At 34.3% G+C, this 15,248-nt stretch overlaps 1 long non-coding RNA gene across 2 annotated transcripts; it reads right to left on the minus strand.

Annotated features, from left to right (window-relative positions):
- Nucleotides 1-4,413: 4,413 nt before the first annotated feature.
- Nucleotides 4,414-10,061, minus strand: LOC132645276 (uncharacterized). Of its 2 annotated transcripts, none has more exons than XR_009584060.1 (4): nt 9,837-10,061; nt 8,514-8,600; nt 6,491-6,756; nt 4,414-4,700 (listed from the first exon to the last, which is right to left on the minus strand). It is a non-coding gene; the product is annotated as an uncharacterized LOC132645276 (long non-coding RNA). The 2 variants fall into 2 exon arrangements; XR_009584059.1 differs by having other exon boundaries at nt 6,491-6,690; nt 9,837-10,054.
- Between the last annotated feature and the right edge of the window lie 5,187 nt (nt 10,062-15,248).

The following is a 15,248-nucleotide window of genomic DNA, read 5'->3' on the forward strand; positions in this document are numbered from 1 at the left end:
CTTCGGAGTGGTTTTGAAAATCGAACTTTATGTTCCCTTTAGTATAAAACTAATTTCCTCGAAATCATTAGTAAAACCATATACGCAATTCAACTGGCACCTTATGGATGCTCCCTTCGAAACAAAATAGGAGTACAATATCAATAAACCATCACGAGGAACATATAGACCTTACTCGTCTAAGAATGGAGTCACATGGAGTACATATAAAACGAATAGCACAAGAATCATGCCAAAGAAAGAAAGGTTTGCCTTACATACCTTTAGCGCTTATTTGTCACACAATATGTATACGCTGCCCAATAATACTTCAACCTATATTAAGACACCAACAACTATGGTTAAGCTACGGGGATATTCAAAACATATTCTAACGTTAGTAACTCCTTTCTAGATGTTTAGATGACGTTTTCAATTGTAGTCAAACCAACTACATACAACCAATCCCACATCAATAATTATACATTCAATACCAATTCGGACAACCCACACAACATTCCAAACAGTCCGTATTCACAACATTCAATAGCGATTCACATACGGCTACCACATTCTCAAGTTATTCGTAATAGTTTGTAGCCTTAACGTTTGCATGTAACAACTTTATAACAGCCCATCCAACATACATAACAATGCATAACCTTAATTATCATTAATATTCCAATCTCAGTAAGAATAACAACAACGTGCCAAAACAGCTCGTACCTTACAACACTAGATAATAGTGTACATGCGATTATGACACATCCAATTTATTCTTGTTAGTCTATAGTCATAATATTTCGTCGAAAAGATTCTATAACAGCCCAACCACTATGACAACATGATGTATATTCTTAACTATAATTATTTTTTCCAATTTAATGAAAACAACACGTCCAAAACAGTCCCTAACCAACAACATGTCCAAAACATTCCCTAACCGACAACACAACAATGTGCGGAATTCGTGCAAACGTTTACGAACATACTAAGCAAACCACATATGATTCTTACACATTATTTCATGTCTTCTTTTCATATAATTTCAGTAAGTTATGACCAGCTATCCACACGACAAGTACAACATCAATTCATACGCAACTAAGCTACATCGTCATCTCTATAATCCTTACAACAACTCACAAACGACTTTGGTTTCAACTCCAACCATTAAACACCTTCATTTCCATCATAAAATTCATGACAATAAAAATAAAAATATCAAGTAAAATCATTTCACTAACTTCTTACAAAAACAATCCATACACGGTTTCAACATGCTTTAACATCACTCACATAAAATCATAGATTCAATTATTTTCATACTAACACAACTTCACTTTCAATCTTCCAATTCTTGTCATTCCTTTTTACCATGAGATCTATGATAGTAACAACCATATTTATTAAAGAAAATTAGTTCATTAATTCCACCAAAACAGTCCCCTCGGCCACATAGTCATTCCAACACCAACATTCATGATTTTATGCATGCGATTCATGTTCATCAAGTTACAACCATACTTCAACATCAACACCTATAACCTCATGGTTACTATAATTTTCTCACATCAACACACCTTATTTAATGCATACAACTTATATTTACACATCTACATCACCCTTAATACATGAAAAAGAAAGTTAGATCTTACCTTGACAACTTGACTTCTCAACTTGGCTAGAGTTTGTGAATTGAAATGAAAATGGTTCTTGTTGCTCCAATGACTATATTCACGTTTATAGGGACCTTCTAAAGGGTTGAAACACCTTGGAAAGTAATTTTTGGATCAAGACTCAAAGAGCTCAAAAATCAGCCCTTTGGCCGAATGCGCTCTCTCTCTAGGCTTAGGTTTTCTTTCTTTGTGTTGTGTAGTTGAAATGAATTGTGATGGATGATTTCTTAGTCATTATTTGGTTCAACTTTGATGCTTACAAGTTGGTCACATGATCCACTTATGGCATGATTCATTCCATTAACTTTACACTTAAAATTTTCTAATTTTTTTCTTCAACTTTTGGCTAAGTGTGTTGGCTGATTTTTCATCTTTGTTTCCTTTATTATTTCTTTTCAATTGTTTACAAGACAATCTCATGTGTGGTGAATGATTCACACACCACCCTTTGTCCATTGTAATCATTCCAGGATGAATGATCCATATTTAATGTGAAATGATCCTTGCACCATGTTATGTCTTCCTAAAATAACGTATACTTTTATAAAGTAATGCATGCTTCAATATTCAATTGCATGACTAACCTTTCCTCCTCCAAATTTCAGCTCCTTGGCCGAATATACATGTACATTTTTTCCAATTTAATTGTCCACAATATAATGAAAGTGTAGTGGATGGATCAACATTAAATGCATATTTGTATGTCTTCCATAATAGCCTTATTTTAGATGACTTTGAGTCATTGGATATGGCATGTTAATGTTCATATTGACTCATTGTTGCCACTAATTTTTACTTAACACCATAATTAAATAGTTCCTAATTTTCAACAACATTCTTATACTAAGTAAATTTATAACCGATTAGTTCTAGTTAAGAAATTAAAATAAGAGGTTTTTATCTCACGTTGATTCTTTCGCAAATAACTCGACGTATAAAAATATGGGGTATAACATTCTCATGTAATATAACACTAGTCCATAACTTCATTTTCCACACATAAATTATCATTCCCAATCACCGTCGTCACACTTTTTCGTCTTAAATAATTGTGGGACTTCATTCCTTGTACACACCAAGTTATTCGTTTCATGCTTGAATATGATCAAATTCTTCGGGCTTGAGTAAATTTACTCATGTTGGACGGTCCAATTTTCTAGTCCAAAAATATAGGGTGTAACATATATATAGAAACTGTTGGGAGTGAGCGAATGACTGGGCCGTGGAGGGCTTGGAAGTGGGCTTAAGGTTCATACATGATTCAGTTGTTGTTTTTTTTTTAAAAAAAAGGATAAATGTAGTCAATTGAGTATCCAAATCGTGTATAAAATTGTGTTCTGAGCCCCCTTAATCCATAAAGTTTGACAAGTGAGGGATGACTCAGTGGTTAAGCAGTGAGGGATGGCTCAGTGGTTAAGCACCTTCACCCACGACCGGTAGGTCCTGGGTTCGAGTCACACTGGAGGGGAAGTGTGGAAACACTGGGAGAAAAAAAATCCATAAAGTTTCATCTAAGTACCTAAAGCCTCTCAATCCGTTGACTGTCCATATCTTAAAGTTGCATATCGCTTAAAATAAACCTTACGGCATGGTTAAAACTTTACTTTCTTTTCCGTCATAGCTTTCAAATTGCATGTTACTTTTCCTCTCTCTTTATTTTACAAAAATATCTCATCTTACGATTTTCTCATTCTGTATTTTTATGATATTCTTCGTATAATGATGATGATTGATTTTCTCATTCTCTATGATAATGATATGATCGTCTGGCTTCCTTCTGTCAATCCTTAATGTAATTTTTGATTCAAACTCTCATTTCTAAAATGATGGGGTTGATTAACTTCTTCCTAGATATTCCTATTATCGCTCCTCGCTGTGGTAATATTCTTTGTCGGTCTACGTATGTAATGAACCTGGTATGCAAATTTGCCTAAATCTTTTCTTTTGGATGATTTTTTTTCTTTTGCCTTTTTTTTTGTTGGGTAATGAAGACTTTATTTATTTATAACTACGGCGTAATTTTCAGATTTTTCATTACAACAGAGTTGATAATACTACGATTACCTAACTTAGCTGGATGACAACATGGAGTAGTAGTAGATACTTTCCTAGTGACATACGTACATAACACATCATTATTTAGTTCTTGCATTGCAAACACAGGAGGAGTAAACATTAACATAGGTTGAACAGAGACTTGAGATCCCAATTTGCACTACTAGAAATTTGTCCTATGATAACGGTTCTGTTACCGTTGCAGTAGATTGTTTTTCCGTTACTATAGTTCTACTACAACGGTTTTGGTGACTGTTACAACAACTTGCGTTACAATTGGTCTATTGTGACGGTTTGTTGTGACGATTCCTAAAACCGTTGCAATACATTATCCTATCGCAACGGTTTGCCCTTCAAGATCATTGCAACGGTTATGTGTCTACCGGAATAGTTACGAACCGTTGCAATATATATTTTTGCATCGGTTAGTCAACGCTATTGCAACGCTTATTTCTGACTATTCAACCACTGTTTCTTCCTATTGCAACGGTTATTTAATATTTATTTTTAGGACTATTGCAACAATTATTATAAGTCTACTGCAACGGGTATTGTAGGTCCACCGCAACATATATTATGGGGCTACCGTGACAGTTGTTGTGATGCTACTGCAACGAGTATTATGGTGCTACTGCAACGGATATTATGGGGCTACTGCAACTGACTATAAAGGGCTGACACAATATAGACCGCACATATATCAATCACAAGAAGAAACTATAATAATCCAAGATCCCACATCATATATACCAAAATAATAATTCAAGATCCGACATCATACCAAAATAATAATACAAGATCCAACATCATACCAAAATAATAATCCAAGAGGTCAAGAAATATACATAAAAGCAAAATATCAAGATAATGTTTGACCATTCAAGAGGTGGAACACACAAGTTTTCAATTTTCCAAAAAAATTAACCCAATCCTCCTTAGTGGATCATGTATATTCACTTCTTTCATCCCCTTGTTCAATTTCACTACCTACAAAAAAATGATAAGGAAAAATGATTTAGAAAAGCTTAAAAGAGAAATGTTCATAACCAGTAACAGAATTACTTTTCTCAAAGTTGATATCAAATGTTATAAGTCGTCTTCTTCTGCTTTAATAATTAATCCTCTTGTTATTAGCTTGTCCAAAATGGGAAATGCTCCGCCGAATGCGACCAGCAGAAAGGCTCTACTCAAACAGAAATGCTAACGTAAAAAGAATTTTGGTGATTTCTTAAGTGTCTTCTTAATGCTACTTCACTATACATATTACATTTCCTATAAGAGGAAATGAAGAACAACTCTACTTCTATAGTTAAGTGGTAGGAGTAATATTGATTCCCTTTCAGCAGTGTAATATACCTCGTATTCCCTTTAATGTCCAGTGTAACACAGAGTAAAGACCATATATTGTATATCTGAAACAGTAAAAAGTACATACGATGTACAAAAAAGAAAATAAAGAAACAAAGCAAGGAGAATAACGGAGAATGAAGATTGTAAATCAATATTTTCTTGAAAAAAAATAGAATCACATGTTTACACGTCCATTAAGAAATAACAGATAAAACTGTAGAAATTTTGAAATGAATCCAAAAATCCAAGGCCAGAAACATTCATTGCATGTAGAATTTGTAAAGCTTTTGGTACACACATTTGATGCGGTGTTAGCCCTCTTTAGCCACTTATATAAAATAGAATAGAAATATGTCTATGTGAGAAGCCAAATGACAACCACCAAAGGAGAAGTTTGCGCTAGTTTGGATTTTATCTAACTTTCTTTGTTTGTTTATCTAAAAAGTAGCAATACTATTGCATTCAAATTCAATACACTCAAACAGTACTATACTTGAACTGAGGTAACTGAACTATGTACTGATATAACACAAAGTATCATTCATGAAACGGACTTAATAACATAGTACTGGACAATTAGTAATAATCGAGCAAAATGACTTCAAATCAATTCACTAAGATCAGAAGGGATTACTCCTCAGCCCCGTAGTGCAAATAAATGGACAACCTACATAGCGTCAAATGCATGCTTTATTATGTCCGGTCTTCCATGCTGGACAACCAAGGTCAGGAAATAAAAAATGCATAGATATACTATATTATTGACTTAAAAGATGCATAGGCAATGACATTGTACTATATAATAGCAACAAAGAGCACACACTGCCACATGAGATTAAGATATGTGGAGTTCTCATGTATCTAAATCTTAGATATGAAAGAAGAAAAATCATAATACATAGAGGGAAGACCTGAACAGTTTTCTATTTTAATCTATTGACAAAATTACAAAAAGTCATTCTGGACTATGTAGGTAAATTAGTTATGGAGAAAAAATCACCCAATCTGTATAGTTTCAAAATGGATATGAAGCTTTCGAACTGAGCCAAAACAAATGGAGAACTGTCACCCACAAGTTTCACAAGGTTGAAAAAATAAATTGAAGTGAGATGAAAAGATTATAGAAAAGGAAAACAAACCAAATGGAAAGTTTGATCTTCTCTTTACCTTCATCATGGTTGCAGGATATCCAAGAGAAAAAGCTTTGATTTTCTAAAGAAACTCATTTATAAAAGGAAGTACCAATTATTTCAGTATCAATACTGCTTTTTCTTTCCCTATTAATACTCTCTTGATTCACCAATATTGATAGAACTCTTATTTACCAGAAGAAGATATATAAAATCAAGGTATTGGTATACTATTTGCAAGTATTTAACTTTAAGATACGAAAATTATCCTCTATGGTAAAATTCATGACCTTATACCTTATATCCCTCAGGCATCTGTGCAATTTTTCAAAAGAACACTCCAATTTATCCCATGAATGAAATTAGAGCTACTTGGTGAGCATTAAGTGTGACCATAAGCTTCCAATTTGTAACCAAAACATCTATATATTGCAAAGCAAACCTCATCTTGACCCTTGATTGTGATTTGATAGAGTCCCACTTCTGCCTTCAAACTCCTTCATTATTTACAGAACTGACAAATATTAGCGACAAATAGCATTTGATGCCTTGAATGAGTATACCTAAAAATGGAACATACAAGATATGTTGGATAAGAGAAAGAGAAAGAGAATAACCACCTTTGAACTACAGAGAAAGAGAATAACCACTTTTAGAAAATCTCAACCTTTCTCGAGTTCCATGAAAAGCCTCATTCCTAGGACACAAATATTAACATTCTCTCAAACATAAGCTAAACACCACTAATGGCTGCAATCTTAAGAAGACTTTGTGAGACACAGAAACCTAAATAGCTCCCATATCTCAAAAGACTCCGAAAAGATGCTACGCCAAGATATAGCAAAGCTCAACCATCTGATGCGTAAAGAATGAAAAAGCAGGATTACGGGAAAGAAAAATCCTCATGGGGTACCTGTTAGTGCAATCCTGGCGAGGCAATTCTATACTAACAGGTAGCTATCAGATTTCTCAAACCAGTAAACTAAATAGCACAGAAAGAAGCAATCATCATCACTGCCCCTTTTCAGGTGATCTGCGGCGATCAATGTAGAAATGGCACCACGTATCTAATTTTGGGGTTGCTGTTTATCATAGATAGCAGTGGTTGCAGCAGAAGCAGAGAAGGGAAGAGCATAGCCTCTTTTTACAAAGGAATACTCATGGGGTATTGTTGAGATGATTTATCAATTATCATTTTCCTTTTCTTGTTTTTGTGTTCTCAGAGGGTTGTTGTTTTTCATGAATGGAGAAGAAATCATGGACATGGCAGAAAAGGGCAACACCCTTTACAAAAAATCCCATCTCTCTCTGATGTCTCATTCTTACTTTCTGGGCTAAACTATGGTGAGATTTCTGCCATAAGCATTATCATTACAACCTCTTTTGAAAGATGGAAACTTTCCCACAATTAGGTGTTTCAGTGTTTGGACAACAATTTCGAGCAATTTTTAACGAACATAAGATAAGATCAGAGTATGTTTGCTAAGCTCAGGTAAAACAAGAAAACATACTAGCCTTTTTTTAATTAAGTTTGTATCACACAGAGGCAGCTATATACTGAACAATTCCCAGTTTTATTTGTAAGCTAAATCACTGGACAGAGAACGGATAAAAAATAGAATGCCATCTGTTAGTGAAGAACCAAAAATAGAGCTTGATGTCAATATGTAGTGACTACTAGAAGGCATATCTAGAATTTTCAGATCACTGTCAACATATGAATAGAGAATTTTATATGACACAAGTTGTTCAAGATCAAAATTATGAACTATCATATAACTTAGCTTATTGGAGAGGAGTCAGCTCCATATTTTTTCAATCAAATATGAACCTTGGTCGAGAATATTCAACTCTCAAAGATTTTGGGACATAGTAATTATATCTTTACTCTTTTTCCCTCAAGAAAAATGAAAAAGAGAGGGATTTTATCATTTTTCAAAGAAATAAAGAGATTAGGATGCAAGTCATTAAAAAAATATAGGATAGGCTGCAAATTCCAAAAGTGGACATACGTTAAGGGTGCAAAATTCCAAGAACTCAGTTCTCGATAACTAATTACTAAAAAGCATATGACAACGGTCCTTGAACTCACAAACAAACTTAATGTATACTTCATATCATGGGATCTAATAGTGGAGGATCAGGATAAACAGAGAGACTATGCGGTATAGGATAAAATTTCTCAACTGATGAAACACCATGTTCGAAATACAAAGGCACTGCAATCTAATATTATCAAATTGCATTTTTTTTTCAAACTGACTTAAAGGCATTAGAATATGACATATCAAGGCAAGAGAAGTTTTAGCTGGTAGATTACCTGCACTTCTATAAACGTTCAAACCCTCAAGCAATACAAAATAAACTGGATATTATTAGATCGGACCTTCTCTGCCAAATTTTTAACCTACAAAAATAGACCACAAGCAAAAACATGATCCATCTATGGAGAAATACCAACATAAAAATGTATTAATATATTTTCTTCTAGCATGGACATATACAAGAGCAAACAAACTACAGCGGGAATATATTATACTCTTTCACCACTTAATAATTTTGCGGAGGCCACATGCTGCTTTAACTTAAGCAAATACATGTCTAACAAAATCAATTTACGGGTAGAGAAGCAAATCCATCAAATAAAAGGGAGAATACTAATTGACTCTGATCCTTCTTCAATCATCTCATCCATAACTGGTAAACATACACATTACTCGTTCATATTTGTATTGATCACGCTACCGCTATGACATATATGCATTCTCATTGTTCGTTCTGCATCAGCTAGAAATCCTAGTAGCTCTTTGATATAAATAAATGAATAAATAAAAACATAACAAAGAGGTTTAATGCTTAAAGCAGCACAAATAAATACATATGAAGAAATAATAGGTTACAACAATAAGCAAGCAAGATAGTGGTACAGAGAAAACATCAATGATAGTTTGAGTCCACAAACGATGGGTGTATATGACAATTTGTTAAATGTTTTTCTATCTTAATAGTATGAGATTAAAACACTTTTAAATGAACATCATAACTCAAAAAGGTACCAGTAACTCTCTGAAATTTAGAGTTACAGTCTTAGTTGAAAACATAATGAACTGGAAAATAAAACACATGAACTGAAGATTGTACTAAACTAATACTCACTTTTTTAGCTCATAAAAGACTAAATTTTTAGGCATAAAAACATCACCAAATCCTCATATACACCTTCAAAATTGACAAAAAATATGACAAAGTACTGATTCAGGTACAAAACATAACACCCATCTATTGCTTCTAAGCCTAAGAAACTCAATGAATCACATATTTCAGATCTAAACCTTTGTTCTTGGCGTTGGCCACCTATTTCCAGGAAACCCATAAAGCAAATGGTGAAAAATAATAACCAAAATGTTCAAAGAAAGATTTTTTCCTCAAATCATAAGAAACCCAGATTTGAGATACAACCTCTAAACCACAATAAGAGTAAATAACAAATATATATTGGAACAAAAACATCTACTTCATAGAAACCCATTTGTGTAATTTTTATTTATTTCCAAAAACCCTTCAATGGAATTTCTGATTTGAAGTACAATCATAGTACCACTAAGAAATCAATAAAAAAATGTAGATAAAGAAGGGAACTTACCTGTACTAGTTGTAGAACCAGGTGCAAAAAATCCTTACTTCATTACTGGAGAAAAAAACGCTCAATTCCTTATTGGAGAAGAAAACCCTCCACCAAAGAAACTGAAGTGTTTACATAGAGTGACATTCATATTTAATTTTTCATAAAAAAGAAGAAGCTTTGGCGGGTTACTAAAATTATTGGAGGGAAATATTGGGAGAAAATAAACCGTTGCAATAGCTATTTTTTCTATAGAACCGTTGCATAGAGAAATCTACCGCAACGGTTCACATAATTGTTACTATATGTATCTCTATAGCAACAGTTCTTAGACTAATGTAACGGTCTAATTGTAGAAGTGTTCCGTTAGGTAAAAGGGATACTGCAACGGGTGTAACCGTTGCAAGAAATGTTCTATTGTAATGGCTTGATAACTGTTGCCAAAAAACTGTTGCTATAGGCCTATTTTCTAGTAGTGTTGCTTGGTGCGCCAAGGCATGTGCTACCTGATTTGGTACCCTGAAGCTGTGGCGGGATTCTGAAATTTCCTCAACCATAATCTGCATTGAAAAATTAATTCGTTAAAAGGGGAGGAAGGAGTTTGAAGGAGGTTGATTACCTCAGTGGAATCGGTGTCGACTTCCAAAGCAACCATATGATGGTTGTAAGCCATTTTTAGACCAAGTTGAAGAGCTTAAATCTCCATTTGTGTATGTTTTTTTGCCGTGATAGTACACAGAAATCCCATTTTCCACATATTGTTAGCATCCCAAATTATCCTGCCCAGACCACCAATTTAATTAGAACCTGATAAAGGAGTCCGAAACCAAAATGACCTCAAAAAAGACCATTTGAACCAAAACATCCCAACAAAAAAAGGTTATCATACTATATTTAACGCAGTAATTTACTGCGTTAAAGGGACCCTTTTTTTTTGGGCTGACCTTCTCTTTCTTTACACCTTTTTACTTACTTTAACTATAGATTAATCATACATACTTTAGCTATAGATTAACCATGCTTCGGGACTCCGAAACTTCAATATTTTATATAGAACCTTACTTATTTTTGTGCGATTAATAAGGTAGGCTCAATACATCAAGGATAAGCAAAACTTCGGATTGTTGTTTTAGTGATTGAAAAGTGCTCGAACTCCATTTTTGTTTGAAGACTTGGTGTCATTAGCTTTAAGTTTAGGGTTTAGATTTAAGCGTGCTATTTTTAGTCAAAATTGCACCATTCATACTAATCTCAAAATAATTAAATTGCATCATTTATAACAATATGAAAATACTTAAACTTGTTCATTAATAACAAACCGAAAGTAGTAATAATAAAATCATCAAAGAAACAAAAAACTTAAAATACATTTATCAATTCATGCTCTTGAGTTGATCTTCCACCATCACCGCGAGATGTGCCACCACCACGATAGTTTCCTCCGCCACGAGAGGTACTTTCACTGTGAGATGTATTTTGACCACTATGCCATAAAGTACACTTACGCTTGTCATGACCAACATAATTGCAAAATGAGCATTTTCGAGTGTATCTCTCTAGTGGAACATTCATTTCATTAGGAAGACGGGAGTATGATTTCTTTTTGAATTTACGGATAAATGCTTTATTTGAAACCTTGGAAAATGGATCCGGTGGCTAATAACTCTCACTACCGAGTGAATAGAACCTTCCAGCATACTTTTTTGCATAATTTTTAACTCTATATTTCATTATTTCTTATAGCCCGTTTGGATTGGCTTATAAGTTGTTTTCAACTTTTTTGAGTGTTTGACTAACCAACTTAAAGTCATTTTGTACTTAAAATAAGCTCAAAAAAATAATTGGGCCCATTTGACTTAGCTTATCTAAAACAGTTTATAAGCTGAAAACAGCTTATAAGCCAAAAAAAAAAAAATTAGACTACCCCAACTTAGTTACGTCAGATTCAGATCCAAAAGGGATTCACACTGTGAGATGTCCGATGACGATGATTCCCCGTGATATTATTAATAGTTGTACTGTATTAAATAAAGTTGGTGGGGGTAATAATCACGATCCCACAACCTATTAAGTTGCATACCTATATAAAGAGCCTTTTACTACTTAATATCTACTTAAAATTCAATGTCGAATAGTAAAAATATAGATTAGTCAGTATTTTTTCCACAAGATTCGAATAGCAGTGGTGATCACAACTCAAATCAAAGCAACTATTCCACTGATTCCTCAACCGATAACAGTGAATTCGTGCTAGAATATTTCAAGCCCCACCTTTTAATAGAGCGTAATGTCCGTTTTCACGAGCTGAAATATTTAGATCCACGGGAATATTATTGTGGTTTACGTCGCGAATGGACATATCGGTACGTTGTATCACAACGTCTTGTTCGTGAATTAAAAAATCTCAACGCTCAAATCCCAACAAGGTACTCAATAACCATGCCTTGAGTAGGTCCAGAAACTTGTGAGGCTGCCGTACAAAGAATTAGAAAAGAAAACAACAGAATGCTAGCAAGACGTTGTAGACTTTACAGGCTAAAGTTGGTCGAAGAACAAACATCATCAACAAGTAGAGAATTAACATCTACAGAAAAAAGATATGTCTTAAGAAACTCAAAATATTGTTCTGAGGACGATATTGAGAACTTCTATTCTGATGATTAAGAATATTGTGATTTTAGTTTTATGTTTAATTTATGATGATGTTATTAATTTGAAGAATATTACCATGTTTGGTTTTGCATCAATTCAAGGGCATGATTTGATGAATGTATTTTAAGTTTTTTGTTTCTTTGATGACTGTATTTTTTACTGCTTTCGATTTGTTATTAATGAACAAGTTTAAGTATTTTCATATTGTTATAACTTAAAGCTAACGACACCAAGTCTTCAAACAAAAATGGAGTTCGAGCACTTTTCAACCACTAAAACGACAATTTGAATTCTTGTTTATCCTTAATGTATTGAGCCTACCTTATTAATCGCTCAAAATAAGTAGGATTTTATATAAAATATTGAAGTCCCAAAGCATGATTAATGTCACGACCCAGCTCCGTGGCCCGCGACTGATGTCCTATTTGGACACCCCAAACAGACTTACATACTGACTCGGCATATTTTTATCTATCCCAGACTTTCATATTAATCATCTCAAATAGATTGAAAACAAACATTATCTTAAGCGGTCGCACGTGTAAAAATTATCATATCATAGTCAGAAGGGACGGCGGAATACACATCGCCGATCAGATATACACATATATAAACATACGGGCCATTATGGCCGCCATAACCGATGGGACCGCGTTAAGATGTAGATCATAGACAAACGAACACACACACATGACCCATTACCCACATATATGACTATAGGCCTCTACAAACCAAAACGGAATCATATGACGGGGCAGGGCCTCGCCGTACCCCAAATAATCAAATATACAAAAGCATAAACATCGCAGAAGATAGGTACCAACATAAGGGCTCTGGATCAAAAGGAGCACTCTGTAATAGCAGAATGTGTGGCCTACACTGACAAATCACGAACCTCTGTACCTGCGGGCATGAAACGCAGCCCCCAAGAAAGGGGGTCAGTACGAAAGATGTACTGAGTATGTAAAACATAAAGTAAAAAAATCCAAACCATAACTGAAGTGAAAGGGACAGAGAGAGAATACCGGATTAAAATATCAAAATCTGTACTGGAAACATATGCACATAATGCAAATAGAAAATCATGCATAAGGCTCAGGAACGTGGTCACCACTCCGACGCTGGTGTCACAACACAACATACTCCAGAAGGTTTCAAATCTCCGTACACCCTGTTGACACCCAATTTTGTCTCGCCTCTCCGCCAAAATACCTATTTACGCTTTTGATATTTTTGGGAAAATAAAAAAAATATATATTATGTTTACTATAATTATTAGCTTGCATTATTCTATCAATTATTATTATTACTATTACCGCATTTATTATTATTATTATTATTATTATTATTATTATTATTATTATTATTTATTACTATTATTATAATTCATAATTTTTTATCATTTTGGCATTTTACCAGCTTACGCACACACATCGCATTTATCTTTGCATAATTAAATAATAGTATTTATTTCAGTGTGGATTTTCGAAATATTATTGCACGGCTATTACAACGCCATTTTTTTATCCGAGTGTTGATGATTGCATATTTTGTATTGAGCAATATTTAACACAAGTTATTTAAACAGGTCTTTTATTCAAATTTAAAAGCCAAACTATTTCTTGCACTCAGTCCGTATTTTTTGATTTATCGAATTTCAAATCAAAGTCCAATCAACTCATAAATATTTTTTGACCAGCCTATATTTTTACCCTAATTTTTAGACCAGTTCATGTCTTAATTCACTAGCCCATTCTTCTAATACCCGATCCACAAATGGACCGGGTCCAGCCCATTTTTTCGTTGACCTTAAGGAAACCATCCTCCTTCTTATTTTCTTTCATTTCCGCCGCGCCTCATCTCCCTCCCTTCCCTCTCTCCGCCTTCTCCCTCCTCTCTTCAGCCACCGTCGCCACCACCTCTGCTCCACCATTCCTCTGTCCCCCACTTCGACCCATACCCCCCACGTTGCCCCCACTGCTCGCCTTCCCTGACACCCCATGCCTCTGCCAAACCCACTCATCCCTGTTCCCCACGCACCTCTGTCACCCCATCTTCGACCTTGTCCCCAACGTTCTGATTTGTAAAAAAGAATTCAACTTCAAAACCCGGCCCAATTTCAAACCGCGAAAAACCTAAAAATCATGATATAAATATTCACTTGTGGATCCAAAAAAGGGGGAGAGGTTTTTTAGCGGCAGAAACCCCTTTAGAGATCAAAAATTGAAAACCCCAAAAACCTTTTTTTTTCCAAAATATCAGACTTGTTGTTCGTTGTGGTAGTTCAAGATATCAAATCAAAATACTTGCATTTATCAATTTTTCGTCTGTTTCGTTATTGTTGTGAATTCGAGCTTCGCAAGCTCGGATTCGACAGTTTCGAGGTTAGATCTGAAAACCTCGCACTCCAGATTCGCTGCACCCGAAGAAGGTTAACCTTCCTCCTGTTAGTATAATGTTTTTAATGTAGTGTTCATATTTCGCATGTTCGTACGTTTGATTGTGTTTGTTTAGATTGGTCTATGACTAATCTTAATATGTCTGCTTAGGACTCATTATTGTTTGTCAAGTTGTCGTTTGTTGTTTATTGTATGGATTAATTGAATTATTTTGATGTTAATGTTAGTCCTTATAAGCATATGTCATTAGTTTTTTTTTTTTTGACAAATATATAAAAGTATGTAATCCCCTCTCATGTTTATTCTCAGGATTTTATATGGTCTATGGATTATTACTTTCTATTTTTATTCTGTTAAATGTTTCGTCAAGTGTTTATATGTC

The sequence above is a fragment of the Lycium barbarum genome, chromosome 6 (genome assembly GCF_019175385.1).
Source record: "Lycium barbarum isolate Lr01 chromosome 6, ASM1917538v2, whole genome shotgun sequence".
Taxonomy (NCBI): domain Eukaryota; kingdom Viridiplantae; phylum Streptophyta; class Magnoliopsida; order Solanales; family Solanaceae; genus Lycium; species Lycium barbarum.